Source organism: Chroicocephalus ridibundus, chromosome 8, assembly GCF_963924245.1.
Source record: "Chroicocephalus ridibundus chromosome 8, bChrRid1.1, whole genome shotgun sequence".
Taxonomy (NCBI): domain Eukaryota; kingdom Metazoa; phylum Chordata; class Aves; order Charadriiformes; family Laridae; genus Chroicocephalus; species Chroicocephalus ridibundus.
The window spans coordinates 17,831,033-17,854,869 of record NC_086291.1 but is presented as its reverse complement, the minus strand read 5'-3'; the positions used below and the strand labels follow the sequence as shown (position 1 = coordinate 17,854,869).

The following is a 23,837-nucleotide window of genomic DNA, read 5'->3' as shown; positions in this document are numbered from 1 at the left end:
AATAAAGAACCCAAGCAAGAATTAAATACTTTAGATGATAGTTGGAAGACCCTCTTTTGAAAGCATGAAGTAAATGGTGACATCCAGGAAATTAAAATACAGCCTTGGTAAAGACATAGTTCAAACAGAGTGATTATGGAACAACTTCTACATATGAAATTATTTGCCACACAGGCTTTGCTTCTAATCACAGGTTCCCATGCAAATACCTGTTTTATTCTTTATCCTGGAATGCCGTGCTCCTTCTACACATGCTGTCAGCTCTACCCCAATAACCCCCTTTCTGTTGGTGGGATAAGCTAGTTGTGTACAAGCTGTTTCAGTCTGGAAGCCTGCTCTTCATTTTCTGCCACTAAAGTTAAGTTGCACATATTTTTGTTACGTGATGCACATCCTTTAAGACAGGACAGATTTGATTTCTCTGAATCTGTAACTCTAGCACAAACTGTAATTTCACCTTAATTCGCAGTGATCCATGTATTTCACTCTAAAGTCCAGAATGATATAGGGATTCTGGCAAGAAGGGGAGAATGACTGTCAAACTGCCTTTACTAAGAAACCTTAAAAGTAAAGTATAACACTGCAGATATTAAGGTTTATGAGAGTGACAGAGGTTGCTATCAGAGCAGCAGTCTTTAGAAGAGGATTGTGGTTCGATTGTCACAGCTTAGTGAAAACAAAGATAAAGCAATGGCTGATTTAAGAACACTGTCTTTTTGTTACGTGTTCGGTAAGACAGGGAAAGTGGCTCAGAGCAAATCTGATCTGATTCTGAATCCTTTCCTCCAAAACTTGAAGAGAATCCAAGCAAAATGATAGGCTTCAAATAATATGACCACATTTCCTTTTTTGTGTGTTTTCTAACTTCTTTGTGCAAGAAAACGTTGTGCAAGAGAGTGAATATTGTTGGGAACTTCAGGTCCTTACTGAGTAAATGTGCTGACATTTTTAAACTTCAAACTTGCGTCTTGATACTGGACATCAGTGGACTCAAGTCTTTGATTAAACTTATGCATGTTTTTAAATCTATTGCTTGGAATGGTTTATGTGAAAAGATGTTTAGACTTTGAGCCTCATTTTCTTCATTCAGGGGAGTGGTGGTAGCAATATGCAGGGCTGCTCACACATCTTCAGATGGTTCAGTTGTGAGACAGAGCAAGAGCTAGTGGAAGATGAGTGAGTTTTACATACTTGAGCAAGGAGGAAAGGAAGAGTCACAGGCTTCTGAGGGGAAACGGGATAGCTATGTCATTGCACTCATATACCTGTGAGCAAAACGTATCTATTTCATACAGAGACTGGCAAAATGGGAAGAACAAAAGTAATGCCACTCTACATTAGAACATGTGGCCGTTGATTCAGCCTCTGAAGAAGAGAGAAACAGAAAACAAGTCTTAAACCACAGGGTGTATACAGAATGTGAAGTTTTGATGAACAAACGTTATTTATCCAAAACATTCTTGTGTAGTTTTCAAATATTCCTGTCTTATCTCATGAACGAATCAATCTGTTCTTGGTGTGTTTTCTGACCTCCTCATTTTCTGACCAAAATAGTCAGACTTCATGGTGACAGATTGTCATATTTTGAATATGAGATATATCTATGTTTTGGTAGCAAGAAGAACATGAACAGAATAGTCACAGAGTCAAACTTGCAAAGCTAAAGAAGTAGCTGTATATGCCGTGGCAGTTTCTCATTTTGTTTTGCATGAAAAAAGTGAGTTTACACATACCTAATTGTGTTCAAATATTATAATAATTCAGAGCACGTAACAAAACCACCCCATCAGATATGGACAAAGAACATCGCAAAACTGTTGTTCTTTGATTATGTTTTTTAAAATAACCATTTAAAGGAACAAAGTTATTAAAAAACTTTCATAATTATTTAGAACTCCAAATAGACTTTAATTCATTTGATTTTTATAGACTAGTAGTCTTTAATCTCCATTGCAGAATCTGAAGTGTACCTGTTACATACTGGTAAATTAGTTGTCAATCCCTTGGGCAGTATATTTTAATATCAGTATTATATGGTAGATGGTATAAATCTTGTGTACAGTATTATTAGCTTAGGCAGCTGCTGACTTAAAAAGGCCAGTTTAACAAGTCACCACTGTATTATGTTTAATTAGGTACAGTTTATATAATGAGGTGTTCAGTTCTAATGGAAAGACATGCTGTGAGCAGCACATCTGCAGGAATAACTATTACAATCAGCATTGCAGAGACCCATGGAACTGCAAATTAGACTTACTTATCTAGAAATAAATTACATCCCAATGCCTTCATAAAGCTCATTAATTAATTCCACTGGCATAAAGGTCTTTTTCTTAATTTCATGTTCCATTAGCATAATAAACACAATTTGAGTTACAACAGTATGATCAGTTTAATGGATGCTATTTATTTTAGTTTTTTATTTAAAGTCCTGGTAACATAGAATTAACATCAATATGCTGTTTGGTCCTTTATTAAAAATTCCCATAGGATAACCAGCACAGATGTTCAATACAGCATCATATATTTGCTGCATTTTATGACTTCACTAATTGGCCATATGGAAAGGTGTTGCTTGGATTTAATTTTTTTTTTTAAATCTGATAAATTATATGGATTGTAATAGTCACAATTGGTCACTATGTGAAGTTGGACAGGTTAATATACACTGCATGCTGGGAGCAAAACAAGAGTAAGCAAAGTTTTTATGTACATTGATTCATAGTAAATAGTACCAATATAGTTCACAGTATATTAAAATCAGTTTCATTAATGTGTAGTTCCTGACATAATTATAATTCTTTAATTTATGCAGACACTGTCTAATCAGAAGGAAATGTTACCAGCTATTTGTTTAGTCACAGTTAGGTTATAGACAACCTTATCGTTGTTCCATTCAGCTTTTCTTGAACCCCACATTTCATGACAAACTACACTGTTAGGAACATTTATGGTAAGGTGTACATTACTAGAACAAGAGGTTTTATTGTCCACCCAGCTAATACTGGTTACTTTGAATGGTATCCATATCTGAGGTTTTGTTAGTTTTAATGTCTTAACAAATGTCTTAACACATTTTGGTTTTACTTTGTATCATCTAACATTTTATGCTAAAGGCTACCTGTTAATATAACCAAGGTAATTGTGTCATCAGGTCGGTGTATGTATTTTCTAAGGATTGTCTCTTATATTGTTTTTCCATTTCCTTGTCTTCTTTCTCCTCTTTGTGTTTAGTATCAATGATTATCACTGCAAATATCTTCTCCTTCAGCCTGTGAAGTAGCCACCTTCTTATGTTACAGAGTGATTTTGTTTAATACTCATGTGTCGTATAAATCCATCATCTGATTTTTCAGATAAAAACTGATTTCTGTCATTGCACTGTAATTCACCTTTCTATTTCTCCCTTACTTTTCCAAAATCACTTGAACAGGAGTCATCTATCTCTGCTAGTGTGATTTCCTTCTATTAGATGACCTCACTAGTGTGATTTCCTTCCATTACGTGACCTCAATTATGCCATCAGAAAGAGCTGCACCAGAGCAGATGAGGGCAAGTTGCGTTAATTTCAGTGTGTATGTCTGTATGGACGTACACGTACACAAGTATATAGTTCTCAAGGGTTATGTGAAAGCATTTAGCTTTAAAAAATGCTCTGTAGCTCGTTGCATTTTTAATACCCCCAGCCTGGCACATGCACATACCCTTAGGGTTTGAGGTTGGAGCCTGGGGTTTTTTAGCAATTCCTTTTCATATATTTAATGGCTGGATTTTTTAAGGCATTTAAGCATGTAATTAATTAAGAATGAAATGCCTTTTACCTTGAAATTTAGGTTTATATCATAAATGGGAGTTGTCTAGCAACATACAGAAAAAGAAGTAGCCTTTAGTATAATCCCTTGTCAGTGACTCTGAGCTGTAGGAAACAGAAAACAGTGTAGGCTGTACAAAGCAGTGAAGTTGTATGATTAGACTAATGTCTCTTTCTTTGTAAATTCTGTTTAGTGCAGATGCTTGAATGAAATTTTTAAAATGCATCACTATTTTCAGATGTTTCAGTGTTACGGGTCCTAAGACACACGTCAGAAAAAAATGATTTTGCACTGAAGGACAAAGCTAACATTATTACACAGCTGCATTGTCTGTGAATATAATAAAGTACTTTCATGAACTGCATAGCCACACCATGTAAATTCCAAATTCACCTACAAAATGATATTCATAATGACAAGTAATTGGCATAGAAGATTTTGGACAATCTTCTAGCTGCCATTCCTCTGACTTCAGAGCACCTGAGCTATCAGCCTGTATGAAGTTGAGCACTTTGAGTTACCTGGCAGTGCATTGGGTATGTGACAGGTATTTTAATTTTTTTCTCGGCTGTCTTTTGTCACAGACACCACTCTCCTATCCCCACTTCCACCACCAACTTTGCACTGGGCGGCTGAGCAGACAGTAGTTGGCTTTGTAGGGTTGAGTGCAGGCCCTTGTCTGAAATACACCCAGCAATTTTCTTTGATCTGTTGGATTCAGATTAACAGAGAAGTCTTGGGATCAGTGGGAACAGGTTCTTCCTGTTGATACTCACCTGATGATTCTTTCCCTATCCCAATCATGATTGGGTTTTCTTAAAATATGAGAGGATGGAGAAAGAAAGGACAGCACTCAGGGAGTAAGTAGGCAGTTTTTACTGAATGTGTTCTAAGACACACACATCAGAAGGAGTTTGTTCGATTGGTCATTGAAGGGCAAAGCTAATGTTATACTGCTGCGCTGCCTGTCACCCTCTGCAGGGAGGTGTTCCGATGAAGGGCTGACAGGAAAAACTAGGGAGAAAACAGAGGACAACACAAAAGTTGCTACATATAGGTTTAGTCATCTTCTGAAATAAGGCATCTTCTGAATGTTGCTAGTCGTCTGATAGAGAGAGTAGTAGTGGAGAATTATTCCGTTTCAAGTGCAGCAGGTTCATGGTTTGAGACTGATACAAGTTCAAAAGCACACCTTGTGAAATGTAGTTCTAGTGCCTTAATGAAAGGTGCCTTTTCTGTTTAGGATACTGCTTTGGGATACTGCGGTATGGCTGGATAGTTCAGATAGGTAAAATATTGTCTTCTTGTCAAGGTTTCATATTATTTGTGAGACAAGTTTGTTTTATTCATTGTCTTGCAGGTTCACTCAGCTGAAGTGAGGTCTTCGATGATTTTAGGCTTTTGGGAATGAAAGAAAAAACGTCGTGGAGACTAGAGCATAGCTGCCTCATTACTTTTGGTGTGGCCCAAGGTGAGAAACCAAAGGTGGGTCAGGTACGTCTGCAGTATCAGGTAGTACAAGCCACCATGTCCTAAAAACCCAATGCAAAATCTGGGTTCAGGTAGAAGATAAACATGCCCCCTTTGTTTTTAGGCTCTGTGTGTCCATCCCCGTAACTTAGGATGGAATATCTTGTCATTAGAGAACAGAGAAAAGCATGTCTACACATATCATTTCACAGGCATGACAGGTCCTGGGAAGATGTGGCTGGGAAAGAGGCAAATAAACAAAAGTACAGTTGAGTCAGCATAAAACACGTTTGCCACATAAACCTATATGTCACCTAACCTTACTGTGTGGCCTGGCTAGAGAAGCTCCAACAAGAATAGTTGAGCTTCCCTAACCTCTCAACAATACCTAGAGACTTCCTGTCTCATTGATGTCCTAATACCAAGGGATGGGAGATTTCTAGTTTCTTTAAAACAGTATGAGGAATAAAAATGGAATTTAAATGCTTTGTAATGCAGTCTTAATACAGACATTGACCAGATGTCAGGTTGGTACAACTGAGTAAAATGTTAATACAGTCAAACGTATTTCTAAAAGCCATCTAATGCACATTATTTCCACAAGATATCACAGATGTTTTATTTGCAGCTCAGTGATAAATATTTAAAAAGCAGAAATATTATTTAAAAAGCTTATAGGACTACAGGTGTCACTTTTCCTAATAGAATCTATTTCCCCTGTAGTTTATATCAGTGATCCTGTAAGTATCCATAGAAATGTATGTATTACTTTCTGCTTACGAGTGGTATCTATAGTCTGTATTTTGCATGATCTCGAGAAAGCAGTATCAAGTACCATGCTGAGGCCTTAGGCTTCAAACCAACAACTTCAGCTTCCTGGTTGTTGATTTTTTCACACAGTTCTTGCTTAAAAAAGTAGATAACTTGTAGAAAAAAAATCATCAGGCAGAAATGCATAGAGAAACTGAACAGTAACACCAATATTGAATCCACAGGCCTTGTGACCTTTTATATTCGTTTAAGCAGCCTCTTTTAATTAGTAATAGATACTGTTGCACTCAGATAAACATCAGTGACAATTGAAAACAGTACCTTATAAGCAAAGGATTTGTAGAAATTTAATACATCTAGCTGAACTCAACTTCTTTAAGAAAGTTGCTTTGTTCTTGTCATAATGCTTGAAGTTAATGGACAACTAAAATAGAATGGCTACATGTGTCATACATTGAGTGAAGAGGACTGACTAAAAGCCATTAGCGTCCAGAAAAGAAAGACAAAGGCAGAAATTATATCGCTTCCAGATGAATCCTAACTATTCCCCAAACTCCGTGTTAGTATGACAGGCAAGAGGCAGAGCCATTAATCGAAAGGTCAGATAGTGCAATTTTAGCCAGATTTTCTTGATTGAAAAGGCACTGGAAAATTATCTAGAATGCTGGTGTTACGGAATCTACAAAATACTTTTTAAAAACTGGTTTAATGGCTTGATGGTCTAAGTGACAATTCTACCTGTCATCCTAAAAGGGAAAGGTAGCTTTCAACACTGCTTATGGTAGAAGTGCTAGAAGAGCTGAGATATGCTGCATTTTGAAAAAAACTTTTAATTCTTTTTATGTTTCTCTAACACAGTTAAAGTGTAAACCTTAAAAGTCCCTACCATTACTACTGTTATTGAATTGATTTAATGTCAGCCGTCATAGCTTCTTTATTCCTGAAGAACTATTTTGCTAATAGAACTCTATCAACATTTTATCCTTAACAGTTTAAAAAAGTAATAATTTAAGTTAACTCCCCCACATCCTAATTGTAGATTTTTGAATCAGTTTTATCAATCATATTTACTATTCATATAATTAAGGAACATTTTAAAACACTCCACTATTGACATCAAATACTAAATACAAAACAGGTACTTGAATATACGCAACGTGGAAAACTCCATTGTAGACTATTTGTATGTTCCTGAAAAAAATGTATCAAATCCTTATCTTCAATTAGCAGATGCGTTAGCTGGAGGTTTTTGTACTGAAAACTGCACATGACCTGTTGTTTTTTGACATTTGATTCCTCCCACTTCTCAGCCACTAAACAGTGTGGGTATTTGCTGGACATCTGTATAAAGTCAGTTTGGTAGAAGGCATGCCTATCTACTTAAGTTTACCAGTCTTGAAATTCTGAAGTTAGTAGTCTAACTTCTGAAATTTAGGATGGAGAAAGAGGAAAAATCTTAAAATCCTCTTTTTGCTAACCAATAAAAAAAGCGTTGCTCCAGACAAAAATACTCACATATTTATGGCCTCATGATTAACATAAAGCAACATTTGCTCTCAGGCATTTTGTCAGTTTTGTCCTCCTGTCACTGCTTTTCCTCCTGTCAGTAAATCCACATGAACAATAACTGAAAGATCATTCTGTTAGTATAACGACTACTGTAATGGATCATTGTTTGGGTGGACTTATCTGCTGCTGAAGCTTGAATGAGTGTCCACAAGTTGTGTTAAATCTGTTTCTCTGTAATGGAGCAACCCCCAAATACTGCATAACAAGAATCATTGAGCTAGAGACACTGCGGCTCTAATTCGTGTATCCTTGGGCTCTCAGTATCTGTTGGATACCACCTGCAGTTTTGGATGAGAAATTGGACAGGCCACAATAATAAGTGGTCTAGTTAGTGCTAGCTGCAAAATAACTACTTGTACCAAACAAATAGTGTTTTGCTGTAAGAGGAGGAGGTGCTACTGCTTTAGATTAAAACCTTTCATTTTCCCATTTTGGTCACGTGAATTTTTCTGTACATCTATGGAAGTACAGTCCTGAGGTGGAGCAGATGTGCAGTCAGGCAGTGGTATTTTGTCATTTGACTTAGCGCAAGGAGAATCAGGTGACATTTTAAGGTTTGTGTTATGTAAGAGGTCAGATAAAATCATCTAATGATGCCTTTTAGCCTTGAAAATTAATTAACTGTACACCATTTTTTTAAATGGATAAGCTTTCTGAGACTTCTTTTCCATTTAATTGTATCAGAATGTAAACACTCTTTGTTAGTAATAGTTAATTATTCTGGTCTGTAGATAAGATGACACATTCAGGACCAAAATAGGAAAAAAATGCCTATGTCATGTTTCCTGAAGTACTCATGCCACATTTTCTTACATGTAGTCATGTAATGTTGTCGAATGAATCATGTTCATAGTATGTGCAAACACGTTTTTCAAAGTAAGAAAACTGCCCTTTGTGCCACTCCTAAATAACCAAGCTTTTTTTTTTACTTTGCATTAGACATGTGACTTCTCCGCTGTTCATACAGTTTGTCATGAAAAATACCAGTGTCCACTATTCCCTTTATGCCTAGATATTATACAACTGTCAAAGAAAAAAATGACATTCTTCCTTTCCCTTAATATTTACCAACTTAAGAGATTTTGTTGTCAGTGTAGCAATCTCAGAAGGAAATAAATGACTATATAGCGTGGAACTTTCAACTGAAAGACTCATATTGTCTTCCTTTTTATTTCTTAGGCCATTTTCCATCAGTGCAGTGAAATTAAAGAGAGTGCTAGTGCCTAATGTGTTGGAAGCTACACCAATTTTCAGTTATGTTTTGCTTTTTTCCTTTTGCTCTTACTTATTCTAAATAAATTTATGACTTGTCCTGAGGCATTTATCAGTAAAAGGTGACATTGTCATCAATTTTATGAGTTTTTTTTAGCCAAAGTGAATGTCAAATGGCAACTGAGGGCACTCAGCACCTTACAGAATTGGGCCCATAGTGAAAGATGATATTTGAAGAATAAACATTGTATAATAGTTTTAAAGAATTGCTAGATTTCATTATGAAGTTTCTCTTAAACTGGTAGAAAAGCATGGCAATATGACAGGATATACATAAGAATGTATCCTAATTTCATAGGATAGGATGACTGTGCTGGGCAAATAATATACTGTAAGATGTATTTCCCGATCTTAGATAATGCTTTAATGACAGTGTATAATTTGGAAAGCACTCCAAGCCCATATATATTTGATCCAGAAAACAAGCCTGCAGGTTTCAATGCGTTTCTCATTTTTACTCTCATGTGACAGCTTAACTTGTTACTACTTGATTATAATTAGGTACTTGATTTTCATCAACAATAATTTCCAAGTGAAGTACTTCATGTTTTTTAAAATACGGTTTGCTTTGATTTCAGCCAAGAGAATGAACTCCTGTGCCTCAGTTTACTTATCCATAGGATGATGAGTGATTTACTTACCTCAAGTATGATATCCAGAGTCAAAGACTGTCTCTGTAGCATTTTAAGCTCCAATTGATTTTAGCAATAAGTTGCACTTATCCCCCATACTATGATACATTGACCTTTGAAATCCGAAAGGAAACTGGTATTTTAGACCTTAAAAAAGCCCACTGTATCTTTTCTAACATCGTCTCTTTACTCTTATTAGCATAGCATAGTCTCTTTTTTAATCTTGTACAATTCTGATTTCAAAGTCACAGGTTTGGCTGAGTTTCTAACCTCTGAAGAACCACCCAGGATTAACCAAAGCTTAGTCTGTGTAGAGGGGATCTTTTGTTTCTCTTCCTTTTGCTGGCTTTAACAGGATATTGCCTGTGTAAGCCATATCAATGTTAAATACTTGCTAGAAATGTCTGGTATAAAAGGTTCTGTGACATAAATGTTGGTCCTGGAGAAACTTGAAAACTGCTTATGTTTACTTCAGGTTTTGCTTAGAATTCTGTAGTCTGAACAGTGGAGTCTGGCAGCACCTGGATGTGTGCACATAGTCGCAGGGCTGAGTTTCATTGGACTGTTTTCTGTGCAAAGGTAACCAAAAGGAACTGTGAACAGTAAAGTATTACTGGAAAATTATTACTGAAAAATTATTTGCATAATCTGTGTATATAAAATATGTGAATTCTGATTGGTTTTCCATTTATATTGGAGACCGTTTGAGGCCCTCGTAAGGACCCCAGCGGAAAGATGGCTGGGGGTTATAAAGAAAAATATTATAGAAGCCATTTTAAAGGATGCTTTAGTGAGGGAATGTATGACTTTATCTGGAAAGGTATGAGGAAGGAAATTCATTGTGCAGCTGGCCGTGGGCAAGCAACTGATTTGCAGGGGAAAAGGGTAAAACACATTTCAAAAAATGAGTGTGAACTGTTAGAGAAAAATTGTTGGCTATTTAGAAGTATGTATCTGAGAGAGAAGTGACCTATGAGACCTGAGCTCAGAAAAAGGTTCAGGAAAGGGACGTACATGTGCTTTTCTAATGTCTTTGTGTGTGCGTGTGCATATGTGTGTATCCGCGCATGCGTGCACACACTTAGAATCATAGAATCATTTAGGTTGGAAAAGACCCTTGGGATCATCGAGTCCAACCATCAACTCCACTCTACAAAGTTCTCCCTTACATCATATCCCTTAACACCACATCTAAATGACTCTTAAACACATTCAGGGATGGTGACTCCACCACCTCCCTGGGCAGCCGATTCCACTGTCTAACCACTCTTTCTGTGAAGAATTTTTTCCTAATGTCCAGCCTTAACCTACCCTGTTGCAGCTTGAACCCATTCCCTCTTGTTCTATCGCTAATTACCTGTGAGAAAAGACCAGCACCAACCTCTCTACAATGTCCTTTCAAGTAGTTGTAGAGAGCGATGAGGTCTCCCCTCAGCCTCCTCTTCCTCAAACTAAACAGTCCCAGCTCCTTCAGTTGCTCCTCATAAGATTTATTCTCCAGGCCCTTCACCAGCTTCGTTGCCCTCCTCTGCACTCGCTCCAGCACCTCGATATCTCTCTCATATTGAGGTGCCCAGAACTGGACACAATACTCAAGGTGTGGCCTCACCAGTGCTGAGTATAGGGGGACAATCACCTCCCTCCTGCTGGTCACACTATTGCTAATACAAGCCAGGATGGCATTGGCCCTCTTGGCCACCTGGGCGCACTGCTGGCTCGTGTTCAGCTGCTTGTCAATTAGAGCCCCCAGGTCCTTTTCTGCCAGGCAGCTCTCCAGCCACACTTCCCCAAGCCTGTAGCAATGCATGGGGTTGTTGTGGCCCAAGTGCAGGACCTGGCACTTGGCCTTGTTGAAGCTCTTAGCGTTAGCATTGGCCCATCGATCCAATCTATCCAAGTCTCTCTGTAGAGCCTCCCTATCCTCATGTAGATCAACAGTCCCACTTAGCTTCATGTCATCTGCAAATTTGCTGATGATACACTCTATGTCCTTATCAAGGTCATCAATAAAGGTGTTAAACAGAAATGGTCCCAACACCGAGCCCTGAGGGACACCACTTGTGACCAGCCGCCAGCTGGATTTAACTCCATTGACCACCACTCTTTGGGACCGCCCATCCAGCCAGTGCTTGATCCAGCAGATCGTATGCTCATCCAGGCCATGAGCCGCCAGTTTTTCCATGAGAATTCTATGGGGGACAGTGTCAAGTGCTTTTCGAAAGTCTAGGTAGACAATGTCCACAGCCTTTCCCTCATCCACTAATTGGGTCATCTTGTCATAGAAGGAGATTAGGGTCGTCAGGCAGGACCTGCCTTTCATAAACCCATGCTGACTAGGCCTGATCCCCTGCTTGTCCATTATATGACTTGTAATGGCACTCAAGATGATCTGCTCCATGACCTTCCCTGCTACCGAGGTCAGACTGACAGGCCTATAGTTTCCCAGATCCTCCTTTCTGCCTTTTTTGTAGATGGGCGCTACATTTGCTACCCTCCAGTCCATTGGGACCTCCCCAGTTAGCCATGACTTCAGGTAGATAATGGAAAGTGGCTTGGTGAGCATGTCTGCCAACTCTTTCAGCACTCTTGGATGTAACCCATCCGGTCCCATAGACTTGTGCGCATCCAAGCGGCGTAGCAGGTCACTGATCACTTCCTCTTTAATTGTGATGACCTTGTTCAGCTTCCCCTCCCTGTCTCCTAGCTCATGAGGCTGGGTGCCCAGGGAACAGCTAGTTCCACTGCTAAGGACTGAGGCAAAGTAGGCATTGAGCACCTCAGCCTTCTCCTCATCCTTTGTGACTATGTTTCCCTCTGCATCCAATAAGGGAGGGAGATTTTCCCTAATCCTCCTTTTGTTGTTAATGAATTTATAGAAACATTTTTTGTTATCCTTATCCTTGTTATCTACTTGTGTGGGTGTGTATCTCTATATATGTATATTTGTATGTGAGGTCCTTCTGCTTTCCCAACAAGAACTGTATGTGGAAATCTTGTGAAAACCTCCATGTTTGCTGGCTTTGCTATTACACGTGAAGGAGTAACCTCAAAACTGGGGAAGCCATGGATGTATGGAAAGTCAGTGCATATGCTGTAGGGGAGTCTGGTTGTCTAGCCTGGGGCTTGATGATGAGAGTAACAATTCTGAGTGGTGCTATTCTTAGAGGGCAATAGGGAAAGGGACAGAGAGATGAAAACTGCCCAATAAGTGTGACGCAGTTCAGAAAAGAGACAGAGAGAGGGCCTGTTCTCAGAAACTTGTATTCCAAGATGTGGACCCCAGCGAAACAGTCTAGAGAGTGTTTGGCAAGTGGACCTCTACATATCTTTAATTATTATAAGTTTTGAAAGAGTTGAGAGGTTGAAAGATTTGCCTTGAGTGGTCAGTACATACTGTTTGCCTGAGATGTATGATTTTTTTTAAGCTACTTTTTCTGCGAGGGATTGTAATAGGCTTCATTCTCCAGCAATAACGTCCTGTGGAGATGGCTATTTTGGATTTTTCACAGAAGTGCCTGCTTGTTACACACAGCATTTTTCTCTTCTCAGAAACCCTTGTGATACACTTATGTAGAATTTTATTTATGTCTTTTCAAATTCAGAGAGCTGAGCATGGATCCCAGCATGAAGGAGAATAGATTTTTTTTATTCCATAAGACAAGTCAGTGGGCAGTCATGATACAGACTTCAATCTAAACATTCTGTCTTACCCCAGCAGCAGTGCTGGAATCCATAGATGTAACTGCTTACCTTTTCTGTCAGCTTCATGGCACTATACCTGTTTTAAAACCAGACATATTCTTTTGGGTTATTGAAAGGCTATGTTCCAATTTGTGGAACTATGAACAGTGTTACGAGACAGATATATATGTAGAGCTTTCTGAAATCCATAATTATAAAGTTTGCTGGACTACCCACAAAGTGGTTGAAATAGACTGGTGTAATATTCTTAGTGGTTTCTTTTCTCTTTTCTTTTCTTTTCTTTTCTTTTCTTTTCTTTTCTTTTCTTTTCTTTTCTTTTCTTTTCTTTTCTTTTCTTTTCTTTTCTTTTCTTTTCTTTTCTTTTCTTTTCTTTTCTTTTCTTTTCTTTTCTTTTCTTTTCTTTTCTTTTTCTGTTTTTTACATCTGTTTTTGTTTTTCCTGAATGGGAGAAATTCATACAGATAGAAATCACGAGTACTTCAAATTTTCAATTCAGTTGTTGTGTTTGTGAGTGCATTCATATGTGTGTTTTGGGAGAAAGAAAGGGAAGGCGAGAAACACCGTGTACATGTGTACTTGAATATAATATATATTGAGCAATGACCAAGGTAGCAGAGTTTGAAGATCAGATTTCTAAAATTGCTTGAGGCTTGTCTGACTCTCATGCTGAAACCTGTTAGCAGTTCCCACTGACTTCAGTGAGAGCAGAGTTAAATTAATACTGAAAGCTTTTGAAAATTAAGCAATTTATTTTCTGAACTGTGATTGAATAGCCTGACCTGGTTCTCATCTGCTGCTATTGAAAATTTAAAATAAGTGCAATTTTCTTAATCTCCAAAATGTGTTGAACACTTGCCTATTCTTTTGTCTCCTTGTGCAAATCCTGCTGCCTGCCTGTGGGAAGCTGTGCGTGCTTGTGCTGTTTAGAATGAGATGATTCCAGTAGTGTGCTTTTCTTATTGGAATGACTATTGAAAAGAGCCTAACTGCTATTGAAGATGTCAACTGCTATGCTACTGAATTGCTTTCTTAGATATATTTCTTAAAAATCTCTGCCAACATCTCATAAATGAAGAATTTAAAGAAAGTATGAGTTACTAAGAAATAAATTATTCTTTTCCAGCAAAACCTTCCTATTCAAAGTAAGCTACTTTGGAGGAGTAAAGTAGCGTTTTGCTGAAGTTGTGTATTTAAAGGAGAATTATGCATAGTGCCCTTGTTTTGCCAGATTCAAATAGCTACTCAAGAATCATAAATGTTTCAACAGCCTGAAGCATTTCTTTCCAAAAATATGCAATGACATTCGTCCTTTTCCTCTGCAGCTTTCTTGGGACTGTTCCTATTTAGGATACCATGTTCAGAAATACTAAAGTCTTCTAATATAAGGATTTAGATACTTTATTAGCTTGGTTGTAGAGCAGAGAAGGGTGACGCTAGCTAACAAACACAGCTGCTTTTTGGGCTGACCGGTCAATTTCAGCAGTGCTGGTTCCAGTAGTTGTCAGTAAATTCTGCCAGATTTAAAGTGTTGTGTTTTGTTCAGCTAAGACATGTCTCTGGTGAATTGCTGAGATTGAGGTTTCAGGGCCTTTTATGCTATACCTACGGTTCATCTAGTTTGGCTGTTTTCAGAACAGGCTAAAGGTATTGTAATCAAAGTGAAAAGCGTGAACTCATAGAACTTGGTTTAGGAAACAGCTCTCCCTTAATCCAGAAAAGTACATGAGAATTGATGGCATTGGTACGTCTTATCTTATCTGAGACCTGAATCTTGCAGGCACTTATGTACCTTCATAAAATGTTCGTAGCAAAGTAGGTTTGTAGTTTTAAAATTTCTGCCTTTTTAATTTTTCCCTGGTATAGTTCAGGCTGTGTATTGTGTGGAAGGGTACCGAGGAGTACTTAGTATAAAAAAGTGGATGTACTGTAGAGGAGGTGTAATCCCCTCTTACTTATTGCAGCTTTAATTTGGAAAGACCTAATATTTACAGATATATTTGTTGGAAATCAATTCACAAATCCACGTTTTTCCTCTGCTATGCTAGAGTTCCTTCTTTTTTTTTTTTTTAAATGAAATGTGATTTTAAAAGTTGCACTCTACTATTAAAGATTCAAATTTGTGATCAGTGTTATATTCTACAGTTGAGTTTTCTACTTGTATTATCGTAGTTTTCATGTTACCCATGCATGCTCTGTGTGAACTGACTTGAGCCTGGATACACCATACCTGAGTTTACACAGTTCTGTGTTGTATGCTTTTGCTTGGTTTGCTTGGGCTTGATTTGGGATCTCTGTACCTCAATGTTGCTAGCTTTTTCCTCCCCATTAAAACTTGGTTTTCTGTTTCATAATGCCTGTGACTTTGCTTTATCTGGGCTATCTCACCACACTGTTTCCTTGCATAATAAAGGGATGATCTGGATAATGAGCTAGTATTTTCAGTATTGTTCATTCTTCCTGTCTCAGCATAGCAGAATATCTTACTCGCTTTTGTGGTTACTGACAAATATTTTTGCTGAGCAGCCCATGACACTGCTAGCTGTGTTCCATCTCTACTCCTGTGCCATTTAGAGCCCCTCAGCGTGCAGCCTGAAGTGTTTCCTCTGGTTCATGATACTTCTCTCATTCCTGTAGTATTTTAAGTGATATAGCATTGCATTGTAGATTCAATAAGCGTACTTAGATCCTTCCATCAGTTCCTCAGAAGTGTCATAATGTGGCAGCTACAGGTACAAATCTGTTTATTCATATATACTCTTACTTACAGATCAATAACTATCTTAAATATCTGAGCTATGGTGGATTTCCTTGGAAAATTGCATTCACCAGTGCAGTGCAGTGAGGACTATGGAAGGGTATGAAGTAGACAGCTTTTAGTACAGAATTTTCTTTTAATACGGAAATGATCTGTTATTTAATTCTGTAATGAGATGGGTGGGCAAACAAGTAACTGCATCCATAAAGCAAAAACATGAACTGGCTGCACCACAGTGAAAACTGCAGGCTTGATTTCTCTTAACTCATGGTAAATGTAAGATAATGTACTGCTTAGTAATGTGGCAACAATGGGGGAATTAGCACAAAGAAGCTGTAGTGTTGCAATATCCCGCTCTAGTTTACTGCATCCATTTGTTTACTTGTCCATATTGTAATTGCTGTCTATACCTAAAACTTTTTTCCTTGGTTTGTGATTAGGTAATTTCTCTAATAGCTCATTGTTATTGTAGAAGAGCTGCACAGGAGGCAAGCCCAACAGCCTTTATATGTCACTCTGCTTCTGAAGCATTTGTTTGCATCGCATTCTTTTTCTAAGAAAATAAATAATGTGTGTTAACAGTGGAATAAAACTGACTTTGCTGTGGTGGGCTTATGTGGGCACGGTTTTAGTAAGAGGGTTAAGGGGACTATCCGACTCTCCACATGTCTTGGAGCATGTGTGATCATGCTCAGCATGACACGTGGGTATGTCCTGTAATCCTGAAATATGCTTTGGTGTAGAGAGGAAGAAACAGATTTCATTCTGCCTCCAAACTTTGCATTGTTTTTGTGTGGGCTTTCTGCGTCTGCCCTTTAAAAATATACAGTCTTCTTCATTTTGGATCCTAGCCTCAAATTATTCTGGGCATTCTTCAGGTGCGGAGTTATGGGCATACGGATTACACACGCTACATGTGGGATTTTGTGAACTGGGTGTTCATAAAACTTATGCAGTATTGCATGTCTGTGTGTAAACTGTATAAATTTTGAATCCAAGTGATACACAAATATTCAGTGAATAGGTTGTAAAACTCCCTGTCATTTATTTTTATGGCTAATGGCTTTTTTTTATATTCCATTTTCTACAAGTTTTCATTAAGCAGTGCATGTGAAGTGCTTCAACTTGACTTTGATGCGCATTCAGTATCAGAAGGAAAGATCAGGCCTTTTATCTCTAAACTACAGATCAATTACCTTTCTAAACACTTACCTCATAATTTTCCTTTAAATAATAAAAAAAAAAGGTGCCACAATCAACTGTATTAAGACAAGAAAAATGAAAGTGGTTAGAAGAAATGGAGGCATCACCTAAGATAAGGTACAAGGGAGCATGGACCTGCCATTGTAGGATTAGATACAGGTGCACAATAATCATACAGAGTGTAAAAGAGGAAACGGTACCTTACATTTAGAAGTTTAAAAAATCCTTAATTCCTTGAAACAAGAAGATAGCTGGCTTGCTAATTAATTAAATATGTGACAACTTTTAAGCGCAGCACAGCTGCTGAGTTGTCAGAGCAGGTGACTTTATCATCAGCAGATTTTGATGGTATTATGCTTAGGGTGAAATAATCGCTTGTTTCAAAAAACAGTCTCTAATATCCTATGTGAAGGTCGGTCTCATAGATTTCATTCCTTAATATTCTAGCTGACATTCCCATTTTCTGAAGTATGAGTCTTCAGATACATAAGTCTTAGATATTGTAGTATCAAGAAGGTGACTATGTGCAGCATTGCAATTAGGTAGAGAAAATCCTTTACTACGGTACACAGGTAACTGGTAAACCAGAACTTCCAAATTGTTTTTTTTTTATTGATACATTTTTACTAGGACTCTTGTAATAGTGCAGTCATGTTCTAAATATGAGTGCTTTTCAATTCAGCACTGTAAGACTTAAAAAAAAATAATAATTTAATAGAAATAGCACTGGAGTTCAATGTAGAAAATAAAATACTGACATCTTCTTACACAGCTCTTGGGTGCGTAGGTTCAACTTAAGAGGTATTTTTCTTTTCTCTTGAAGTGACATGACATTGAGTTATTATTTCAGAAAGGGAGAAGTGAAACTGTTATTTTATTCATTTATATTGCAACAATATTAAACATGCTAGTTTAAAAACACAAGAATCCCCCTCTTTGAAACTAACAAAATAGTCAAATGCAGAAGAAGCTATTCAAAATTGTCTTTTAATAAAAGTTTAAAGTCTTCAAAATATATTTGCCCCTCGAGCAAACTTTTTTCATTTAATATTGTGTCTGTTAATTAGTGCTTCAAATTTGCAAATTCTTTATTGGTTTATATCAATGTAATACCCAAAGCTCATCTCATTGCCAGATTTGAATGAAATATGATCCTGTTTATTCTATTAAAACGAAGGCTTGAAATTGTTACCCAAATGCCACAGGAATTCTTGCCATTTTCTCATCAAATTCCTCATCAGATTTTTTGTTAAAGTCACATTGTTTTAGATTTTGAGCCCTGGCATTTAAATGAAATTCAATGTGCCCCACTGGAGAAAACATCTGCAGGGACATATTATGTACAATATCCATTCCAATCAAGCAGGAGTGTACTGTGTGACTGAATGAGCAGCTTATTCTTACTCCACTTAGATTTACCCTGATGCGGCTATTGAGTCAGTCTGTGAGAAGAAACGTTTAGAAAATTAAACTAATAGAACAGGAAGGATTTTTTTAATACTCAGAGCAAATACTTCCAATTGCACAATATTAATTTAAGAATGACATTTTTTAAAAGAACCTGAAGGAGTTTGGTGCCAAATTCCCTCAGAAATGCGATGGGACTTGGGAATCGGAAGCCCCCAGGGTGCCTTGGCAAATTGCTCTGAGTGATTAGAATTAAGGGTTGTCTTTGAATATAAAATCATGATCTACAGAAGCTGAAGGGAATAAAGAGGTGTTGGGGAAGAGGAAAAGACAGACAGACAGAAGAAAGGAGAGGAGAGGATCAGTTCTGTAATACTATAACATATATTAAAAAGCTGCAGAAATTCTATAAGGAAGAGGTTAGCAATCAGTAAAGATGACCTGGAACAGGCCCTTTTCTTTTTGAAGCAGTTGCCTTACACATTAAGCTTGTCCCATGTTACCATTTGGTGGGCAAGAAAAGGCAGTATGGAGGAGCAAGCCCTTCTAAAGCAGCAGTGGGTGTTTGTGGAACCTGCTCCTTTTCCTAACAAGGAATTCAGACCAAGAAATAAAAAAAGTTTCTTTAAAATGTATATATGTGACAGAGCCCTTTGCCATCCTTTCAAAAGCTTGTTTTTACAGGCAGAGCGCCTGCCTGTAACACTCTTCTGCTGCAGAGCTGTGAATAAGAGCTGTCATTATGAGTTTTTCAGCTACTTTAAATAAAAACTAGAAGAGACATGGCAGTGGAGGTGAGGGGATCGCTCCAGAGAATCAGTAGAATTGATCTGTATTTAGCACTACAGGCCATGAGGACAACATCAAGAATACCAGGGCCAGTTTTTGTGCCCCCTGATACAGGAAAGACATTGTTAGACAGGGACAGGGCAAGGAAGATGAAGCCAGGCAGTTGACAGTGGTGCATGGTGAGAGGAGGAGAGACAACAGGCATAAGTTGGACAAAAAGAAAACAAAAAAGAGGTTCTGACTGCATGTAAGGTAAAACTGTTTCCTTCTGAGGACAGTCAGGCATTGGAATAGAGTATGCAGAAAGGCTGCGCATCCATGGAAGTTTTTAACACCAAGTCGCATGAAGCCCTGTTTAACCTGATCTGACTTCAGAGACAGCCTTGCTTTGAGCAGGAGTTTGGACAAAAGCGGGCACGTCAAAGCTTAGAAACAAATGGATGATGAAAGAAAAGAGCGGGTTATTCTATCACCTGACAAGTTAGACAAGTTGTTTGAGGCTTTTTGGTGGCTATGAAAGGATTGGAAAAGCTGATCAGAAATTTTCTGTTCTTGTCCTGCATGACCATTAAGGGCAAATTGTGCTCTGTGGAGGTTGCAGTGCTAGCAGGTTTTAGAGAGAAATGTGAAGCATAGTAAAATAGGTCTGTGAATATTTTGGTCGTAGTGGAACAAACAGGAAGATACACATGAACTAAAACATCACCATGCTTGTTCCACAATTCAGCTTGATTCTGCTTGCAGGAAGGAAGTTGGCTGATAACATAAGTGAATAAATATGTACAACAAGCCTAGATTGTTTATTTTTTCATCGTGTTTCAGCTTTTTCTGTATACTTCAATAGTACTGTGAAAAATGTAGTGCTAAAATAGGATCAGATTGCTTGTTTATTTGTCTTGGTGACTCTCTATTACATTTTGCAGAGATGATACATCATAGATTAATTTCTGAACTACTTTTTCACCAAACTCAACTGGACTCTGAATTTAAGACTCAGATTCTTTAGCTAGAACGCATAATTGTCACTAACAAAAGTTTCAGTATTTATACCTCGGCTTTCAGTTACAGCCAGGTAATCTTACCTTTTGTAAGAATGTCCTGGTTTGGAGTGAAGCAGAGCCACCTTTCTGTTCAGAGAGGCAAGCTCTTGCTCACACTTGTTGCTGTGGCCATCAGGGTCAGATGACCTGGGTGCTTACCCCATGGAGGGGTCACACCTGTGGGGAGGAGGGGACAGGCCTGGTGACCCAAAATGACCAATAGGATGTTCCATCCCAGCTGCCATGCTCAGTATAAAAGCTGAGGGAGCAAAGGGGTTAGGTTAGCTCTTCTTCAGTGGGCTGTTTCTTCAATGTCTCTATTTCTTTAGTGACTGGTGTCTGAGGAGGACCCTGTCAGCACATCTGCCTTTGATCATGGTCAGTGTGTTCCAGTTCCCATTTGTTACTGAGTCCAGTCTGGAACTTACCCAGTACCTGCTAGTGACATCTCCCCGGGAGCTTGATGTGGTTTTGTGTATATTTGTAGATATTGTATCTATTTTATTATTTCCTTTTTTATTTTATTATTAATATTTCCTTTTTATTATTAATATTTCATTAGTTTAGCTTTTCTAAACTTGCAAATCTCTTATCTCTCTTCTTCCTCTACTTGGAGTGAGAGGTGGGGGAGAGCATCTGTTGTCTTGTCATTGGCCAACCTGGCCCAAACCATGACAAAATAGAACTGAGGAAATTCTTTTCTTCTTGGAATGATTCGATTTTGGTCTTGCATTTGTGTTATAAAATTAACTCTTCACAATGCGTGTGTTGAATCTGTCTTGCTTTCCTTTAGCTACTGTCTCTGCAATGCTAGCATGAGTAAAAAGACTAATGGTTATTTATTTGTTTTGGTCACTGAAGTTAATAGATATGATTCTGAAAATACAAATTTTCTTGTAAGGAGCAGACCTATTGAATAAGTAGTCACTATTTTTACAGGCAGAGTACATTTTCAAAAAAGAAAGATGCTAACACCACAGAGATAAAAGGATAATTTGCACTAATTTATGAAGCTAATTAATCAAATGAACTGAGTATATTAACCAGTTGGTGATATTCTGCTGAGCAGGAACTGAAACAGTTAGAAACTTCTTCAGACTTTTTTTCTTATTACCATGACATACTTTAACTTTCATTGCAAGTTTCCTACAGTGATAACCCTTTCATAAACACTGACAGCTTAAGCAGTTTTAATAAACAAGAAATGTGAATGCTCATGATGTCCAGGCAGATTCCTCTTTGTATTGTATCATTTTCTTAATGAACTACCAAGAATGAAAGATATAGTATGTGAAGACCCCTCTGGCTGTAAATATTATGGGTATGAAAGTATTTTAAATGATTTATCTGAATTTATAGCAAGTTTAAAAAAATATTAAAGTTGCCATTTTGTACAGCCTCAGAAGATTTTGCAGTGGAAAACCATGTTTCTATTAAAGTTATGGTAACTAAAAAAACCAAAGAAAGGCTGGTTTATATTGTCTAGCATCTGTATGAGATTCAGAGGCAATGTATTTCAATGTTAGATTTGTTGGTGAAATATCAGCAAAGATGGAGCAAAATGTTTCAAGATAGACTCAAGCGTTTTGCAGAGGCAGGCCAGATAAGGCCATCTAAATCCTTTAAAGCGGAATTAAGGGTTGCTTTCTGATGTGACAGAAATGCTGTGTAATTAATTCAATTTGTCTCTAGAAGCCAGTGGGAATGAGACATGCAAAATAAATGAGAATTTTTCTCCAAGTGTCCAAGATAAATCTGTAGAAACACTTCGACACGTTGTAGAGTGCATAGTAGAGGTGTTATGGGAACTGCTTCCCAGTCGTACAGCTGCACAACACCTTGTTGACTTAAGCAGCTGGGCTACAGGCATCTATCTCCTATGCATGTGCTGGTGCATTGACAACACCTGTAGTAACCTGGCAAGAAATGAGACCTATGTATCTGGAATGAAGTTGTATGGCCAAGACTGGTAGGGAAAAGTTAGGTAAGGGTAGAGCCTGAGACCTTAATCTGTGCAGGTAGTTAATGGCATGTGTGGACATCTTATGTCGGAGGGAGTGCGGTTATGCAGCAGAAAGTTTTGAGGTAAGATAAGAGAGGGAGTGACAGCAGTTTATCTGCCCCTTATTTAGTGCCACAACAGTAGCTGACTGAAATAAATTTAGGAATCCCTGCTAGCAAACATAAAATTCAATGAGATGAAATCCTGGTTGTCTGGATTCAGTAGTACCTTCAGTAACCTTTGGGGATTTGTTTTCCATTAATTTTTCATTCCTTCTTCTCTTGAACTTTAGTTTCCTGCACCTTCATGCTAAAAACTGCCTGCTCTCAGTGATGTGTCATGCTGGTAAAGAAAGAGCACAAGCAGAATCTAAACAGAAAGGTCAGTTCTTCCTGACCAGTCCATTTCCCATGTTGGAAGAGTTGAAAGGAATAGTCTCTCTCATATCCTTTGAACCTCATGTCAGCTGACATGAATTAAAGCAACCCTTAAACTACTCAGCTTTGTTTTGTGGTCAAAACTGAACAGAGTCAAGAGAGAATAATGTTCAAAAGTGGACTTCAGGGTCTTATGCCACTGTACAACACCCACTGCATAATGAGTACAACATGCCAAACCAGTATTTCCAAGAGTATTGTTACAAGAAGTTGAAATATATTCAATATATTTTCAGACGTAGGGAAAAAAGTTTGGTGATGAGTTCCCAGTAGCTTTCAGAAAGAGAGGTGTCCTTAAGTTTTCATTATGTCTTTGGAGGTCTCTCCTTAACATATTTAATGCTGACTAGTACAGCAGTCTTTGCCTTTCTATATTAAATCATTAACTGATATCCAGTTTGTAGTTTCAAGGACACTTCAAATTTTTTGCCTCTTTTCAATTTATAGAGTAGTTCCTCCCCCTGGTAATTCCCACACATTTTTATTGCATACTGAGTGGCTTCAATTCAAATGTCTTCTGTGAACTTGAGCATCTTTCAGGATCAAACCATAAACCATGAGTTTCAGAAATAGTTATAATTTTAGGGATTAGTGTTTTTCAATGCATAGAATGCATTTAGTAAGTTTGTATTGTGAGAGAGTTGCTGGTATCTTCTTAGAAACAGTTGCTTCAGATCAAAACCGTTTCCCACTCTATTGTCCTTTACCATATCAAATAACAATTGAAACAGCAGCAGCAGCCAATGAACACGGATCAATGATATCTTCAGCCACTGCATTTATGTAGGTTTAATCCATTTATGTGAAAATCAAGTTACTGCTGGCCTGTTTTTTCTTTACTGGAAACAATTGATAACATTACTTCAGAAGAAATTAATCCAGAGAATTAATTAGCAGAATCTAATATCCAATAAATGTAGTCCTGAGAAAGATTTCATGGGTGGTCAATTGTGACATTAAATGGAAGGTAAAAAAA

The 23,837-nt window shown here is 37.8% G+C and overlaps 1 long non-coding RNA gene across 5 annotated transcripts in view; it reads left to right on the top strand.

The window, feature by feature from the left end:
- The window catches only part of LOC134519509 (uncharacterized), a 480,646-nt gene that overhangs the window by 76,776 nt on the left and 380,033 nt on the right, over window positions 1-23,837 (top strand). For 3 of the 5 annotated variants that reach the window (XR_010072242.1, XR_010072241.1, XR_010072238.1), the window contains exon 2: window positions 5,173-5,306. The exons of the other annotated variants lie outside the window; for them this stretch is intronic. This is a non-coding gene — a long non-coding RNA (uncharacterized LOC134519509). The remainder of the gene's footprint in view (window positions 1-5,172; window positions 5,307-23,837) is intronic. 5 annotated transcript variants of the gene reach the window in all.